Source organism: Plecotus auritus (assembly GCF_963455305.1).
Source record: "Plecotus auritus genome assembly, chromosome: 3".
NCBI classification, from domain to species: domain Eukaryota; kingdom Metazoa; phylum Chordata; class Mammalia; order Chiroptera; family Vespertilionidae; genus Plecotus; species Plecotus auritus.
Window position 1 is genome coordinate 158,182,692 of NC_137772.1, and position 18,605 is coordinate 158,201,296.

Sequence of the window (18,605 nt, forward strand, 5' to 3'; positions counted from 1 at the left end):
CAAAACCACCAGCTGGTTCTTTGAAAGGATAAACAAGATTGATGAACCTCTAGCCAGGTTCATCAAGAAGCAAAGAGAGAGGACCCAAATTAACAAAATCAGAAATGAAAGAGGTGAAATAACAACAGACCCCACCGAAATACAAAGAATTGTTAAAAAATACTATGAACAACTCTATTCCAACAAACTGGACAACCTGGAGGAAATGGACATATTCCTAGAAAAACATAACCTTCCAAAACTCAATCAGGAAGAATCTAAACATCTCAATAGGACAATAACTATGGAAGAAATTGAAGCAGTCATCAAAAAGCTCCCAGCAAACAAAAGCCTGGGGCCAGACGGCTTCACAGGGGAGTTTTACCAAATATTCAAGGAAGAACTAAAACCTATCCTCCTCAGACTATTCCAAAAAATTCAAGAGGAAGGAACACTTCCAAGCTCCTTGTATGAAACCAGCATCACCCTAATACCAAAACCAGATAAAGACAACACAATGAAAGAGAATTACAGGCCAATATCACTCATGAACATAGATGCCAAAATCCTCAACAAAATTCTGGCAAATCGGATCCAGCACTACATCAGAAAGATCATACACCATGACCAAGTAGGATTTATCTCAGAAATGCAAGGACAGTACAATATCCGCAAATCAATAAACGTGATACATCACATAAACAAATTGAGAGATAAAATTCACATAGTCAAATCAATTGATGCAGTAAAAGCATTTGACAAAATCCAACACCCTTTCTTGATAAAAACTCTCAACAAGGTGGGAATAGAAGGACCATACCTCAACATAATAAAAGCTATATATGATAAACCCACAGCTAACATCATACTCAATGGACAAAAAATAAAACCATTTCCCCTAAGAACAGGAACAAGACAGGGATGCCCACTCTCACCACTCCTGTTTGACATAGTACTGGAAGTATTAGCCATTGCGATTAGACAAAAGGAAGAAATAAAAGGCATCCAAATTGGAAAAGAAGAAGTAAAGTTGTCCTTATTTGCAGATGAAATGATACTGTACATAAAAAATCCGAAAGACTCCATCAAAAAACTAATAGGCTTAATAAATGAATTTGGCAATGTAGCAGGATACAAAATTAACGCCAAGAAATCTATGGCATTTCTATACACCAATAGTGAACTTACAGAAAGATAGACTGAAAAAGCAATCCCATTTACCATCACACCAAAAAAATTAAGATACTTAGGAATAAACTTAACTAAGGAGGTAAAAGACCTATACGCAGAAAACTACAGGACACTGAAAAAAGAGATAGAGGAAGACATAAACTGATGGAAGAATATACCATGTTCATGGATTGGGAGAATCAACATCATTAAAATGTCCATACTACCCAAAGCAATCACCAGATTCAATGCACTCCCCATTAAAAACCAATGGCATATTTCACAGACCTACAACGAACTTTCCAAAAATTCATCTGGAATAAAAAAAGACCCCGAATAGCCACAGCAATACTGAGAAAGAACAACAAAGTAGGTGGGATCTCAATACCAAATATCAAGCTGTATTACAAAGCCACTGTTCTTAAAACAGCCTGGTACTGGCACAAGAACAGACATATAGATCAATGGAATAGAACAGAGAACCCAGAAATCGACCCAAACCACTTAATATTTGACAAAGGAGGCATGAACATACAATGGAGTCAAGACAGTCTCTTCAATAAATGGTGTTGGGAAAATTGGACAGATACATGCAAAAAAATGAAACTAGACCACCAACTTACACCATACACAAAAATAAACTCAAAATGGATCAAGAACTTAAACATACAATGGGAAACCATAAAAATACTAGAGGAATCCACAGGCAGAAAAATCTCTGACATATGCCGAAGCAGTTTCTTCACTGATACTGCTCCTAGGGCAATGGAAACTAAAGAGAAAATAAACAAATGGGACTACAACAAAATAAAAAGCTTGTGCACAGCAAAGGAGACCATTTATAAAACATGAAAGCCCACTGCATGGGAGAACATATTTGCCAATGATATCAACAATAAGGGTTTAATCTCCAACATTTACAGGGAACTCATGCAGCTTAACAAAAAGAAGATAAACAACCCAATCAAAAAATGGGCAACTGATCTAAATAGACTCTTTTTGAAAGAAGACAGAAGGAAGGCCAAGAGACATATGAAAACCTGCTCAAAGTCACTAATCATCAGAGAGATGCAAATCAAAACAACAATGTGGTACCATCTCACACCTGTCAGAATGGCTATTATCAACAAATCAACAAATGACAAGTGCTGGCGAGGATGCGGAGAAAAAGGAAACCTCATGCACTGCTGGTGGGAATGCAGACTGGTGCAGCCACTGTGGAGAACAGTATGGAGTTTCCTCAAAAAACTAAAAATGGAACTCCCATTTGACCCAGTGATCCCACTTCTAGGAATATATCCCAAGAAACTAGAAACACGAATCAGAAAGGATATATGCACCCCTATGTTCATAGCAGCACAATCCACCATAGCTAAGATTTGGAAACAGCCTAAGTGCCCATCAGCAGATGAGTGGATTAGAAAACAGTGGTACATCTACACAATGGAATACTATGCTGCTGTAAAAAAGAAGGAGTTCTTACCATTTGCAACAACATGGATGGAGATGGAGAGCATTATGCTAAGTGAAATAAGCCAGGCAGAGAAAGATAAATATCACATGATCTCACTCATTTGTGGAATATAAGGAACAACATAAACTGATGAACAAAAATAGATCCAGAGACACAGAAACATCAATCAGAACGTCAAACCTCAGGGAAGGTAGGGGAGGGTGGGGGTAAGGGGAAGAGATCAACCAAAGGACTTATATGCATGCATGTAAACCTAATCAATGGACACAGACAACAGGGGGGTTGGGGCATGAATGAGAGGTGGGGGGTAATGGTGGAATAAGGACACATATGTAATACCTTAATCAATAAAGAAATTTAAAAAATATTCTTATGGGTGATTTACCAACACAACTTGGGTGGCTTTATTATTATTCAGTTCCAAGTAATAAAGCTGATTTCCAATCATAAGTAAAAGCTGCTTAAAACAACTTTTATTTCTGATCCCCAATATGCATTTCATATTATTTCTTCTTTCTAGAAGTCAGTATTATCACAGAAAAAGCAGCAGCCAATATTTACTGAAAGTTAACTATGTGTCAGATACTTTTGCTAAGAATTTCACATGTATTAATTCACTTAATGTCTAGAAAAACCCTAATAACTTTTTATAAAATTTATCCTAATTAAAAGGAATTTTCTAATTGCAAATAAAAGGCATCCATAGGGCAACACAAGAAATTAAGATGAACTACAGGTTCAGTATTTTCAGTTAAACATCTAAAGGACATGGGTAGATACACATAATAAATGAAATTAAAAAACTCAATTTAGTAGATCAGTAGTCCAGAAAAACAAATAAAATCTATTCCACCACAAAGTAAAACACATTTTCCCCTTTATTTTACTTACCTTGACAAGTGGGAAACAGGACTTACTTAAAAAGAAAACATTTTAAAGCTGTAATTTTTATCTTTTTCCTCATCAATTTAGCATTTAAAATGTAAATAATTTTAATTCTGTATTTACTAAAATTCATCAAAGCACTACATTTTTGAAAGCAAATAATTTCCATCACAGCAGAGCCGAAACAACAGTACCTGAAGAAGAAGGTTCTAGTTTTGACCAAGCTCTAAGTTGCATATGCAAATTTAGGCAGGCCATTCAACTTCTCTGAGCCCAAATATTTTCATCTATTTAGTCATGGAATTGAACCCAATGATCCTAATTGTGAAATAGTGAGTCTGTTAGAGGGAAGCTAGGGATTTGACTTCCCAATAGGGAAAAATTAATATTTGCTACCTCACCAGAAAGTTTGTACTCTAGAATCAGGCTCAAAACCTCTCTGGACCAGTAACTAACAATGTGATCTTAAAGCCTTAAGTCTATATTTCTCATCTGAAAAATAGGAATTAAAAACTGCACCTATCTCATAAGGTTACCATGAGAATTAAGTTATACAATACACATAAAGGGCTTAGCACCATATCTGCCACTTACCCCTTTAGATTAGTTATTACTAATTATAATGTCTCCAAGGTATTTTCTAAATAATACTTGCCAAATATTTTTGTCACTCTGTATCAGCACAAATGATATCATCAAGAAGAACAAAAAGCAATGGTTTTGTTGGTTTAAATATTATTAAAAATTAAGTTTATTGTTCTGAATGTCATACTGTATATATTAAATTTGTTTTCGTTTTATTATCCTATCTAAATACCTGTATATATAAAAGCCTAAGCGACCATCACAACCAAACAGACGACCCAACAGGCTGCATGGGGCGACTAGGCCGGCAGAGGGGTTGGTGAGGGGCAACCAAATGACCGAGCAGCAGGCTGCATGGGGCAACAAGGCCGGCAGGGGAGGGCAGTGAGGGGTGACCAGGCTGGCGGAGGGTAGGGGGCAGTTGGGGGCAACCAGGCAGGCAGGCAGGTGAGCAGTTAGGAGCCAGGTGTCCCGGATTGTGAGAGGGATGTCTGACTGCCGGTTTAGGCCCGATCCTCAGCCCCACCTGTACCTTCTCTAATCTGAATCCCAAGGGGTTCCAGATTTGAGAAGGTACAGGTGGGGCTGAGGGGACCCCCCTCCCCCGTGCACAAATTTCATGCACCAGGCCTCTAGTCCTATATAATAAAAGCGTAATACACAAATCAACCAAACGGCGGAACGACCAGTCGCTATGACACGCACTGACCACCAGGGGGCAGACACTCAACGCAGGAGCTGCCCCCTGGTGGTCAGTGCACTCTCACAGGGGGAGCGCCACTCAGCCAGAAGCCAGGCTCACAACTGGCGAGCACAGCCGTGATGGGAGGGACCTCTCCCGCCTCCACTGCAGGTAGGTGGTAAGTAGCAAGGGGTCCTGGGCTGCGAGAGCCCCGGACTGCAAGAGATATGTCCGCCGAGGGGTTCCGGACTGCGAGAGGGCACAGGCCGGGCTGAAGGGACCCCCCCCACACCAGTACACAAATCTCGTGCACAGGGCCTCTAGTAATATAATAATAGAAATTAAATATTTCAAGGCAGATCAAAAGAAAAATGCTTAAGAATTATAACATGTATTATTATGTATTATTTTCCTCTCTCAATTTATTGACAGACTGGGGAATGGAGGGAAGGGAGGAACATCCAGATGCTTTTTTTTCTAAATTAATTAAGGATCTTCTTAATTGAGCATAAATTATGAAAGAAACAGCTTCTGTCATTAAAAATTAGACTACTACTTCAATAGTATGTATAATGAATTCAAGTATATACAGTAAATTCCATCAATTAATTTGTCTTGTTAAAAACCCTCAGCAACATTTACAATATTTATTTATATATTAAGCACATTTATATATATTATAATACTAGGGGCCCTAGTGCATGAATTTGTGCACCTTGAAAGGAACTGTGGGCCACGAGGCTGCGGTGGGCATAGGGGCGGGTCTTGGCCCATCCTCCACGCCCACACCGGGCCCCTCCCGCTATAGCCCCAGGTCCTGTCTGCCAGCAGCCCTACTCCCACCACCTTGTTCCCTTGTGCTGACAGTGTGGAGCTATTGGGGCCGGTGCCATCAGCAGATGCGAGTGGCAGCTGCTTCCCCAATCGCCCCTCAGGAGCAGGGGAAGGTGGAGAAGCCCTGAGGGGCGATCAGGCCAGAGGCCGCCACTCACACCTGCTGATGGCGCCGAGTGATCAGGACCGGTGCCAGGCGCAGGCTGCGAGTGCGAGCAGGGACAGCGCCAGCAGTGGGTGCGAGCAGGGCTGTCACCGGCAGCAGATGTGAGAGGCAGCTGCCGGCCCTGATCACCCCTCAGGAGCAGAGGGAGGTGGAGAAGCCCTGAGGGGCGATCAGGGCCAGCAGCTGCCGCTCAAACCTGCTGACAGCGCTGAGTGATCGGGGCCGGTGCTGGGCACCAGCAGCGGTGCAAGCGGTGGATCTGACACCAGCAGTGGATGCAAGCGGGGCCAGCGCCAGCAGCAGGTGCAGGTGCTGGTAGCAAGTGAGAGCGCCTAGCGGGACAGCGGCGCCCAGGAGCAAAGAATTTTCAGTAACCACCAAAACCTCACCCCGATGACAGTGACCAGTGCCCCGTCTTGGTCTGGTGCCCCCGCTCACCTGCTCCACCATCCCTCATGGCCAATGCCCGCCATGTTCCGCGTGTGCCCCCTGGTGGTCAGCACACATCATAGCGACTGGTTTTTCGGTTGTTCCGCCGTTCAGTCTATTTGCATATTAGGGTTTTATATATATAGACTAGAGGCCTGGTGCACGAAAATCGTGCACAGGTGGGGTCCCTACGCCTGGCTGGTGATCAGAACCTATCAGGGTCATCACGCCCAGTCCCGATCGGGGCCAAGCTGGCTGGGGCCTTGGAGCCTGCCAGCTGCCAGACGGGGCCTGCTGGCTGCCAGACGGGGCTTGCCAGACTGGGGGAGGGACCACAGGAGGTTTGCTGGCCAAGGGGAGGGACCGGGGGAGGTTGGCTGGCCGTGGGAGCACACTGACCACTAAGGGGCAGCTCCTGCATTGAGCATCTGCCCCCTAGTGGTCAGTATGTGTCATAGCGACCGGTTGTTCCAGTCATTAGGTCGTAATGGTCGCTTAGGCTTTTATATATAGACTAGAGGCCCGGTGCATGAAATTTGTGCATGGCGGGGGGCGGGGAGGGGTCCCTCAGCCCATCCTGCACCCTCTTCATTCCGGGATCCCTCCCATAATCTGGGACTGCTCACCTATCTGCCTGCCTGGTTGCCGCTAACTGCCCTCCCCTGCCAGCCTGGTCACCCTTAACTGCCCTCCCCTGCCAACCTGGTTGCCCCTAACTGCCCTCCCCTGCCAGCCTTGTCACCCCTAACTGCCCTCCCCGCCCCTAACTGCCCTCCCCGGCCTGCCTGGTCTCCCCTAACCGCCTCTGCCTCGGCCCCTGCCACTGTGGCTTTTTCCAGAAGGATGTCCAGAAGGATGTCCAGAAGATGTCTGGTCTAATCAGCACATTACCCTTTTATTAGTATAGATTAGTATAAAATAAGTGCATTTAATACATTTTATCAATTATATTTATTCTAGTTGGAATGGAAGGAAGATTGCCAACTTCAACTCCTCAAGGCAAATCCTTGGTACTAAATTCTAAGAATATAGGTATGAATATAGACTAAAGAGGTGGTGCATAGCCTCTAAGTCAGTGGTTCTCAACCTTGCTAATGCCGCGACCCTTTAATACAGTTCCTCATGTTGTGGTGACCCCCAACCATAAAATTATTTTCGTTGCTACTTCATAACTGTAATTTTGCTACTGTTATGAATTTTAATGTAAACATCTGTGTTTTCCTATGGTCTTAGGAGACCCTGCTAGTGGTTCTCAACCTGTGGATCGTGACCCACAGATTGAGAACCGCTGCTGTAGAGCCTAAGACCATCAGAAAACACAGATATTTACATTACGATTCATTAACAGTAGCAAAATTACAGTTATGAAGTAGCATGAAAATAATTTTATGGTTGGGGGGTCAACATGAGGAACTGTATTACAGGGTTGCGGCATTAGGAAGGTTGAGAACCACTGCTCTAAGTGAAAACTCTGAGGGTTGTGGGAGGAGTGGAGAGAGAAGAGAATGTTTCAAGGAGAAATAAAATATAAGTTAGATTTTAAATGCTGAAGAAGAGTCCAATAGATGAGCAAGGCAATGAAATAGGATAGGGCAGTCAGGGAGTGAGGGTTTGGCACTAATAAAACTAACAAAGGAAGAAAAGACAGAAAATCAGGCTGGAGAAGCACACTGTGACAGACTGACCATTAGAAGCTTTAACATGAAAAATGTTCTTGTAATTTATCCTGAAGAGATGACCAGATCCACATTTCAGAAAGTGCTTATGTACTGTAATGTCACTAAAAAAATGACACCAAAGGCAATGAGGACTTTAGAGAGAAGAGACTAGAGGCGATTGGTTAAGAGGTTAGTCAGTGCAACAGGCTAGGCAAGAGATTATGAAGATCTGATCTAATACCAAGGTCATGCGTTGCGAATAGAGAGAATGGAGACATATACAGATGAAAAGCAGTCAAACAATAGATTCACTTACTTACACATACACATGGCATTACACACATATACATTACATTACTACATTCTGTACGTGTGACATACATACATCTACATTATTGTAGTTACTCCTCACAGCATTTCTTCGAAATGGTTCTTATCTCTATTTTACAGATACAGAAACCAAGGCTCAGAGAGATTTATTAACTTCAACCTGCTCAGTCAATAATAAGACCTAGGATTCAAACCCTGGTGTGTCTGACTTCATTACATCCAAGAATCACTTAAAACGTAAAACTGATTAGGGAGGGAGGGGGGACTCAGATAAAGGTTAGATCAAGGCAGAAGATCTCTTAAGACAGGTCTCACCCAACCAACCATAAGAAGTGAACAAGCCAAACAGAAGAATACTGCTTAATCTCTGAACCCTTGCCTTACTTTCAGAAAGAGAAAACTAAAGTTTCTCTAAAACACTGCTCATGAAATGAGCATTTGTTATTGCCATGTTCTTTCTATTCTTTTTCCCTATATTTTCTTTGGTATCATTATTTCCTCCTCTATGTTGCTGCTATGCTGGAATTTAAAATACTTTTTCATACCTTATAGGATTTAGGGGGAAAACTAGTATATAAATAAAAGCAGGCAGAATTGACTTTACTAAAGTGGTCTTATTTTTGTATATTAAAAAAAGTGTGGATAATTTGACACTAAGGAATTAGTGTGAATTTTTAAAATTATATACCAGTGGTCGGCAAACTCATTACTCAACAGAGCCAAATATCAACAGTACAACGATTGAAATTTCTTTTGAGAGCCGAAAACCAACTTCTGCGCATGGGCCACGAAGTTTCAATCACACTGTACGTGCGCGCCCGCACGTGGGATTTTATGGAAGAGCCACACTCAAGGGGCGAAAGAGCCGCATGTGGCTCGCGAGCTGCAGTTTGCCGACCACTGGTATATACTAATACTGTAGCTAGCCCTCCTCTTTTAGAAATACATACTGAAATATTTACAGATTAAATTATATACTTCCTGAAATTTGCTAAAATAATAAAGGAGGGAGAGAAGTAGATGAGGCAGAACTGACCATTGTTGATGGTTATTGGGGTTAGATGATGGGAACTTTAAGGTTCATTATACTACTGAGTCTATTTATTTGATTTAAAATTCTCCATAATTAGAAAGTTTTGAGAGGTATTCAAATACTACATAATAAAGGAAGAAAAACAAAAAAAGTATATGTATATATAATAAGTACATAAATCATTTTCTCATTAATTTTCATTGTAATTTTAAAGTTGATTTTCCAAATTAACATTTAGGTTGTAACAAAAAAAAAATCACATTTACATTTTAAGAAGCATTCTATGTTTATAAGTGTGGATTTAACTAATAACCCACGGGGAAAATTAGTCAAATGGTCAATGAAGTTACACCATCTTCACATTCATTAATATAGACCACAAATTAATTTCCACTTACTAATTCCACAAATATATACAATCTGACATATTTAGATATGTTATTGTAAATTCTTAAATTAAGAGTTTCAGAAAATGCTCAGTACTTACTGGGTTACTAATATTGTACTTAATTACAAATCCTTATAACAAATATTTTTAAAATAGTTTTGTTAAGTTTCTCTTTCTTAATAGTGGAAGCCTCCTTATTTTGTATATGCAAGAATATATGTCAACTAAACATTCAACAGGCACTGAAGTATCTGTTAAAATAAACAATGAGAGTCCTTAGACAGGGGATGAAGAGCAAAGCAGTGAGGAGCAGAGACAGTGACTACAAGCTACCTTTCCTGAAGAAAACAGTAAGACAGCTAAAAGAATACCTTTAGAGCAAGCATGTCAAACTCAAAGGCAGGCCAAATAATCAAGGCAGTGGCCTATAGGCTGCAAGTTTGACATTCTTGTATCAAGACTGGGGAAACTGAATTTTCAAAGTTTGGGGGAATAAGAGTATGTTATCAAACTAGCTTCAGAAAACGTTCCTTCCAGTTCAGGTTCTGTCATTGACTAGCTGTATGAACTTGAACATGTCACTTAATTTCTCTGAGTTCAAATATAATTCTCTTCCCAAGAAATTAATTAATGCACATTTACTTGTTTTCTCAAACCCACTTTTGTTGTTCATCCATATTTTATCCCCATTTGTTAATCAAGTGCCCAAAATAAATACCTAATAGTATCCTCTTCTCTAGATACTTCAAATTACAACCCACTTATTTAACTGGTTCTAAGCTCTCATCTGTCTGCTCTTCTATGCTTCTAGGGTACTCACATCCTTAAATTCAGTTTCTTTATACTAGACTGTCAATTCATATATCTTGAAGTTCATCAACTTTCATTACATTTACACTGACAACCCTATTGTTAACTACAAGCAACAAATCCCCCATAAATTTGAACTATTTCAATAATTTTCATTCTTTTCCCTCTGACCTAAATAATCTTAGTTTATGGCTAGCACTAATTTTGTGTGGCTGATATCCTAAGATAAATCCAAATTACTTTTCACTTTTTTCTAACAATGACTATATACAATTTAGTAAGCTTCTGAAACTACCTCATTTAGTTACAAGCTGAAAAGGAAAGCAGAGGGGGGAAATAAAGATGACAAGCTAATGCTACCTGTTGTAAGTATCTCTGTCTTCCTTTCCTCAGTCCCCTCAATGCTCACTCTGAGCCCTCATTTCCATTTCTACTTCTAGGTCAATTTCAATCCACCCTAACATTCTTCCACTGACCTTCCATCACCAAACACAGCACAGTACCTGCGTTTGGGTTCCAGGCCCAATGCTGAAGCTATAAAATGGAGTAAGATGATTTCAACCCTGCCCACAAAGCAGGCATACACTAAAGAAGAGGCCTCCTTGTCATTAACATTATAAATACAATGTAAATATCAAGATTAATAAATACTAAAATAGAGGCATTGTTTTTAGGATATCAAGTACATGTAAGTAATCAATTTAGTAACCAGTTTACTACCCTTTGTTTTAACTGCATCTTAACCAGGACTATAGAGGACAAAGCTTAGTTTGATAAACTGTACTCCCTCAGAATATCCTCCAAGCTTTCCCTCATTACCTCAACACACAAATATCTCTACCCCACTACTCATCCTTCCTTTCTCCCCATTGTCCAACTATTCTAACACTTTGTCTTATTTTGCACTCATTAAAATTATCACAACAGTGTATAATGTGAAGAGCACCTTCTAAATTTGAGGCTTATAAAAGATATGGGAATGGGTATATGGTCTACGTTCCAGACTTATTAAGAATACTTTCCTTTAACCCCACTGTGACTTGCAGAGCAGATGCTGAGTCTGCTGGTGACACAAGAAGAATTACTTATTACACTAAGTATCTCATAAAAGCTAAATTAAAAATAATTACAACCTGCACATGAGGAAGTAGTGGAGTGGAGAGGTTAAGAGCATGGTCATTAAAGACAAATTGCCTGACTTCTAATCTAGTCTTGTCACTTAACTAGCTTTGTGACCTTGAGCAAGCTACATGTCTGAGTTCCTCAATCTTCTCAACTATAAAATGGGATAAAAGTAGGGATTACCTAACTCCTAGGTCAGTGGTCAGCAAACTCATTAGTCAACAGAGCCAAATATCAACAGTACAACGACTGAAATTTCTTTTGAGAGCCAAACGTTTTAAACTTAAACTTCTTCTAACGCCACTTCTTCAAAATAGACTCACCCAGGCCGTGGTATTTTGTGGAAGAGCCACACTCAAGGGGCCAAAGAGCCGCATGTGGCTCACGAGCCCCAGTTTGCCAACCACCGTCTAGGTCACTGTGATTATAAACTGGCATAGTGCTTAGACCAGAACCTGATACATGGTAAGCCCTAGACTCAATAGTAGTAGTAGCACTGGTATCACCCTCATAGGAAAACCTAGATATACAGTCTTTATTTATTGATTTGGGGGGGGGGGGGTAGGGGGAGTGGAAAGGAGCGGGGAGGAGAGAGAGAGAGAGAGAGAGCATCCATTTGTTGTTCCACTTATTTATACATTCACTGGTTGCTTCTTATATGTGCCCTGAGGGAGATCAAACCCAAAACCTTGACATACATGGACACTCTAACCAACTGAGCTATATGGCCAGGGCCTGAATATTTTTTTCAACCAGAAATACAAATGATAACACCTTTCACCTTTCATAGTTACAAAATTCTTTTACAGAAGGTGTAGACCAGAAATGGAAGAAACAAGCATGTTAAGAGTTCTATTTTGACTTATTTGTGGAATCTAATAAACAAAATGAATTGACCAACAAAATAAGACCCAAAGCATGGAGGCATGGAACAGACTGACATACACTGATGTGGGGATGGGGAGACAAGAAGAGATAAAGTAAAGAACTTACATAGTTATATGCATAGCCCACGGACATGGGCAATAGGGTGGTGAAGACCTGGGGGATGAGGAGCGTCTGGGAGGAGGGGCGGTAAAAGGGGAGAAAATGGGAGACATCTGTATACTATCAACAATAAAACATTTTTTTTTAAGTTCCATTTGGGGCAATCACTCAGTTTCTAATACTGGCTCTGCCATTAGTCAGCTATATACTAGTATATGACCTTTGACAAGTAAACACAGGCAAGTTAGTTCACCTCTCTGAGCCTCAATGCCCTAATCTGTAAAACTCAGTACCACCAATATCCCAGGAATGCCCCAAGAATAAGGAGTCAAGGCACCTAAAGCAACAAGAACAGGGCCTGGCACACTGTCAAGCTTATATTTTTGTTCTCCTCCCACCCCCCTAACTCCACATCTTATACAGAGTATCTCATTTAACTCACATCCCATTACCATGAAGTTCATATTAGGTTGAAGCATATGAAAAACAATTGACTACTGGCAAATTCATATGGTTCAACTTAATACTGTATCATCACAAATAAGAAAATAAGCTCAGCGTGCTTACATGATTTACTCAAGGTCATATGCACAGTAATGGAGCTAAAACTTAAAAAAACCAATTTACTAATTTTTCATTTGATCAGCTTACTAATTGGTTCAACAAGTCCTACTCAGGATGGGAAAAAGGAAGGTATAATAACCACAATAATACATGTAAAACTACTATAACCTACAAGTTTTTGTCTGCCCTATTAAAAAATGAAGGAGACCTAGATTACTAAGAACCTTTAATTTTCAAATTATTTGTGCAGTATCTATGTTGAGGGGAGACAAGTTTAGGGAAAGTTAGAGGGAAAAATATTGAAGGAAGAGTATGCATAGCTACATTAATTCAAAAAGTACAATTGGATCTAATTAGAAACCTCACTAACTACAAACCCCATAAGCAGCTGAACATCAAATATCCATCCTGGTGAAAGGTTAGAAGTTTCAATACCACAAATGAGTTGTTTGCCAAACACATAAGGAAGAGTTATAGTAAATGTATCCATTTTGATTCAAAAAAGTATGCACTAATATGTAATTTTGCTGTAGTGAAAAAATAAAAGGCTTTTCTTCTATCAGTAAGAAATACACTATTGTAGTAAAATTGTATATAATTGCTAAATTTATTTCTATAAATTCCACAAGGGCTTTAGGATTAGATCAACTAAGCCAATATTGGGATATAAATCTGTCTAAACATGATGCACAGTACTAGTAAACAACAAATGTTAGCTGAACAAGGCCCCATAAAACTGGTGGATTATTTAACGACATAAAACATTCACTAGGATTGATCTTCAAATCTATTCGGTCTCTTTTCTCCTTGATGTGTCAGTCACCTTAAAAAAAAACAACTATATGAACAACAAAATAAGAATGAGGATAATGACTAAAAACTGGGTCTTTCAACAGATTTACAATAGAACAGTATTGTTTTAATCCTCTTATCAGCCTATCCAATTATGTAAGTATTCTATGGCAGAAGATTACACGGCTCTTTCCTGAATCAGGTAGCGCCGGAGCATGCTACATTTCCTCCAAACTCAATTGCCTCTTAGGAAGCAATATGAAGTCAGCGGTCTTCATTTACAAGATCCGACCCTTTAGCCATTACAGATTTTTTTTTAATCCCATAGCAACTGGCAACTCTTCACGTGCTGCAGGATCCCACCTAACATCACTTCTAGAATCCATTAATCTCGTTCCCCACCCCCACCCCCCGCCCCCCGCGGTCCAGTGAGTTGTCATCGCTGGAAAGAGCAGTGTAATTACAATTACGTCTGTGCAGCGCGTCCCAACTCCCCTAAACAAAAGTCAGTCTGAACCGGGCTGCCTCCTACGGCGCGACGCCGGCGATCGCTCCTGCACACCAGGTTTCGCCAAACCTCCCGAGAGTGACCCTCGGGATAGGGTCGGGCATGTGGTTCACTAAGACCCCCTGGTCCACGCCTAATGCTTCGCCCCGCTCCGGCTCCCGCGCAGCTCCAGACTTATTGGGGAACTCTCTTTAGAACCCTCTCCAGGCCCCCGGCCCCGGTCGCGCGCGCCCCGCCGACAGGTAACCGGGCTCCGAGCCCCCAGCCTCGGGCGCTCGGGGCCGCGCAGTTAATGAGTAACGAGCCCGTACCTGGGAGGAGGGGCGGGGGAGGGGCCACCGACGCCCGGCGCCCACCGGCGGCCCCTGGGGTGTCCAGGTGCCGGAGCCCAGATGCCGAAGCCCCGCGCCGGAGAAACAGGAGAACCGAATTCCGCTGACCCGGGCGAGAGAGCGCACCCGCCGGGTCCCGGCAGCCGGCCCGATCCCCGCGCACTGCGCCCTCTGCGGCGCCCGCACCTGCACCTGCCGCGGCCACCCTCAGGGCCGGCTGGGGAGGCGGGGTGCGGGCGCCGATGGGGCGGTGCTCCGCGCCCCGGCCTCTCTTGCGCGCGGCTGCACTCACCTGAGGAACCCGCGGCGGCCGCTGCCCTCGCTCAGAAGCGCTCGCGGAGCCCCCACGGAGCGCGCCCCGAAGCCACGACAAGGGAAGGAGGCCGCCGGAGACGCCGCTAACCTCGGCCGCGCCGGGCGCACTGCGCTGGGGGCCGCCGAGGGAGTGCGGACTGCGCCTGCGCCGGAGCGGGGCGGGAGCGGGGAGCGGCCGGGCGGTGGAGGGAGGCGGGGCTGGGGGCGGGGAGGGGCGGGGCCTGGGGGACCCACGCGCTCCCGGGCCCCTGGCTCTAGGCGGGGCTCTGCGCAGGTGCCGGGGCGGGGCTTAGGGGGGGCCCCTCCAGGTGCCTCAGCGGGCGGTTTCCGTGGGAACCGAGCGAGCCGGCCTGGGCAGTGTTTCCTTGGGCTGGGCGGGCGGTCTCTGGTTCACTGCGAGTGTGATGGGCTCACAGGAGTCGGGAGATGAACCGTGGATGTGAGTTGAAGACTGCTAACCAACCTGAGACCTGGCGTCACACCTTACCGTGTGTGTGTGTGTGTGTGTGTGTGTGTGTGTGTGTGTGTGTGTGTGTGGTGTGTTGGGGGGGGGGGGGGGAAGGAGAGTCCGATAGAACCCAGATCCCATCATTCCAGCAGCTGCTAGAGCATTCGAGAATGTGGTTTCCTTACCTGCCGTCTCTCATTTTTTGTGTCAACTGTTACCCAACTTCCACCCCACTTTAGGTCCTCCAAGTAGGAAAAGTGAAGCTACAGAACCAAGCTCCCAAAATCTGATTTAAAAAAAAAAAAAAGTCAGTCACCCTATGTGTTTTTATGTTTAGTGAAAGGGATACGGGGATCCATGCGATTTATGCAATACACATCTGGAACGGGACCGTCATTCTGCATATTGGTCACATCTTTTAGAGTCAGTGAAGAATAGGGCAGGTGCATGTCCGTAGGAACCAGAATTCCTGGATTGGAATTTGCCGCTGGCTGTGTGACCTTGGGCAAGGTGATCTCTAATAGCCCCAATGTTCTCATCAGTAAAGGGGGGTAAGGTAAGAGCCCCTACCTCACTGAGTTGTTGAGAGGTTAAATGGTTTTATACATGTAAAACACAGTGTACTGAATGACACAGAGTGCCTAATGAATATTAGTTTTAACATTATTACTAATATCATCCACCTATAATCCAAATAGAAACTTAGAAAGTCATTATTTACTCTTTTATACCACATCTCCAGTATATCAAGTCCTAGCCATTTTAATTTCCAAATAATTTTTAAATCTATTTCATCTCATATTTCATATTCACTGCCATCAAATATGACCTTCCTTATTAATGGACTCCTAACTATTCTTCCTTATATTGTGTCATTCATGTCATGTCATTCAAACATTTATTGTGCTCCATCTATGTGCCTATTGCTGGACATGGGAACAGAGACACCATTACAATCTCTAGCACAAAGAATCAAACACAGTGTGGGAGACAAATATGTCAATAACAACTAAGTGGAATCAATAAACTCAACATGCAGCAAACTACTTGGGTTCCCCAATCTTGCCATACTCTCTCAAGCATCTTGCTATTGCGTATGCTGCTCCTTTTTCTTGTTACATCCTGAATCTCCACCTCTTCCTTACCTACCTAATTCCTGCTTATCCTTTATCATTCAACCCAGGTATCAATTCCGTTGTCAACCCTTCCCCATGGCTTGTCACGCTGCCCTGTCCCATCCACACACCCGTAAGAGGTAGGTGCCCCTAACTGTGTTCCCATACCACCTTATCTCTTTTTAGCACTTATCCCATAGAATGCTAATTGTAGTTTTGTTTATTTTCCCAATTACTATGAGCTTCTTGAGAACTGGCACAAGGACTGGCTCAATAAATTGCAGAATGAATGGAGGAAATACATGGAGATGTACTGTCTTGGTATATAAATGTTTAGAGGACAGGCCCTATGATATACTCTGCATAGGATCTACTAGGTGTACTAGTTAATAATGCGGATTTTTTCAATAGATGGAGTTACACATATGTTGATATATATGCGATTTGATATGTATGCTATTTTGTTGTATTGACAACAAGCTTCAAAACTTCATATGTCAAATTTTCTGAAGGTGTTAACATCATAGATATTTTTATGCTTAAAAATGTCAAATTTCGTGCCAAAAAAGGAGCATTTGCTGGAAGTTTTAATTCATTACTTTATTTCGAAGAAAAGTGCTGCTGAAAGTTATCATATACTTCGGGAAGCTTATGGTGAATATGCTCCATCCCAAGATACTTGTGAACTCTGGTTTAAACACTTTAAAAGTGATTATTTCGATGTGAAAGACAAAGAACATCCAGGTCAACCGAAAAAGTTTGAAGACCAACAATTACAAGCATTATTGCATGAAGATGTGTGTTAAACTCAAAGACAACTTGCAGAAAGATTAAATGTTGCTCAGCAAACAATTTCTGATCATTTACAAGCAATGGGAAAGATTTTAAAGGAAGGAAAATGGGTGCCACATCAACTGAATGAAAGACAAATGGAAAACCGAAAAGTCATCAATAAAATTTTGCTTCAACTACACAAAAGAAAGTCTTTTTTGCGTCAAATTGTGACTGGTGATGAAAAGTGGATTTATTTTGAGAATCCCAAATGCACAAAATCATGGGTTGATCCAGGTCAACCATCAACATCAACTGCAAGGTCAAATCACTTCAGAAAGAAGACAATGCTCTGCGTTTGATGAGATCAGGAAGGTGTGGTGTATTAACCCACCTGCCATATTCATCAGACCTTGCTCCTTCAGATTACCACTTGTTCTGATCGATGGCACACACACTTTCTGAGCAGCACTTCAAAACGTACAAAGAAGTGGAAAATTGGGTCTCTGAATGGTCTGCCTCAAAACCAGAAAAGTTCTATTGGGACTGTATCCACAAATTACCTGAAAGATGGGGGAAATGTGTAGCTAGCGATGGACATTATTTTGAATAAAGCACTTTTGATGTTTCTCTTGAAATTATCGTGTTTTCTTTGGATTACAAAATCTGCATTATTAACCGGTTAATAGTTAATCCATGTTATTAACTGGTTAATAGCTAATCTGCACTATTAACCAGTTAATAGTTAATCCGAATTTTAAACAGTTAATAGTTCATTATTAACCATAATAATTCGGATTTTGTAACTTTGCAACTCCTGTACAAAAGCAGAAGCATCTCTAAAATGTCTTTCATTAGATCAGTTGTGGACAGCACTGCAGTTCAGGCCCTTTTTCTGAAGTTGAAATAAACAACTGAAGAGATCTGAGGGCTGGGAGGAGCTCAGACTCTAAAAAAGTATGGTTTCCTTCAAAAGAATCATGTTAACAAGCCACATACATATAAGGAAATGTTTTGAAAATTGGCTTCAGATCCAGTTTATTTCGCAGACACACAAGTTGCCATCCATTAAACACATGTATTTATTGCTTCTCTATGCCAGGTACATAAATAATCTGCAGAAGGAGAAAAGAGAGGGAGAAAATGAGAGGACTTCCTGGCTTCCCCACAGTGTTTCAGTTCTAATTTATTTCTGAGGCTTCCTTTATCACTGCCCATAGATTCTATG

At 41.9% G+C, this 18,605-nt stretch overlaps 1 protein-coding gene across 8 annotated transcripts in view; it reads right to left on the reverse strand.

Annotated features, from left to right (window-relative positions):
* Positions 1–15,187, reverse strand: part of RAB3IP (RAB3A interacting protein) — a 66,929-nt gene extending 51,742 nt beyond the window's left edge. For 4 of the 8 annotated variants that reach the window (XM_080659606.1, XM_080659604.1, XM_080659602.1 and 1 more), the window contains exon 1: positions 15,021–15,187. The gene's annotated coding sequence lies outside the window, so the exon portion shown is untranslated. Of the gene's footprint in view, positions 1–14,707; positions 14,942–15,020 lie in introns of those variants that run through there. The other 4 variants (XM_080659605.1, XM_080659603.1, XM_080659607.1 and 1 more) reach the window with 3 other exon arrangements.
* Between the last annotated feature and the right edge of the window lie 3,418 nt (positions 15,188–18,605).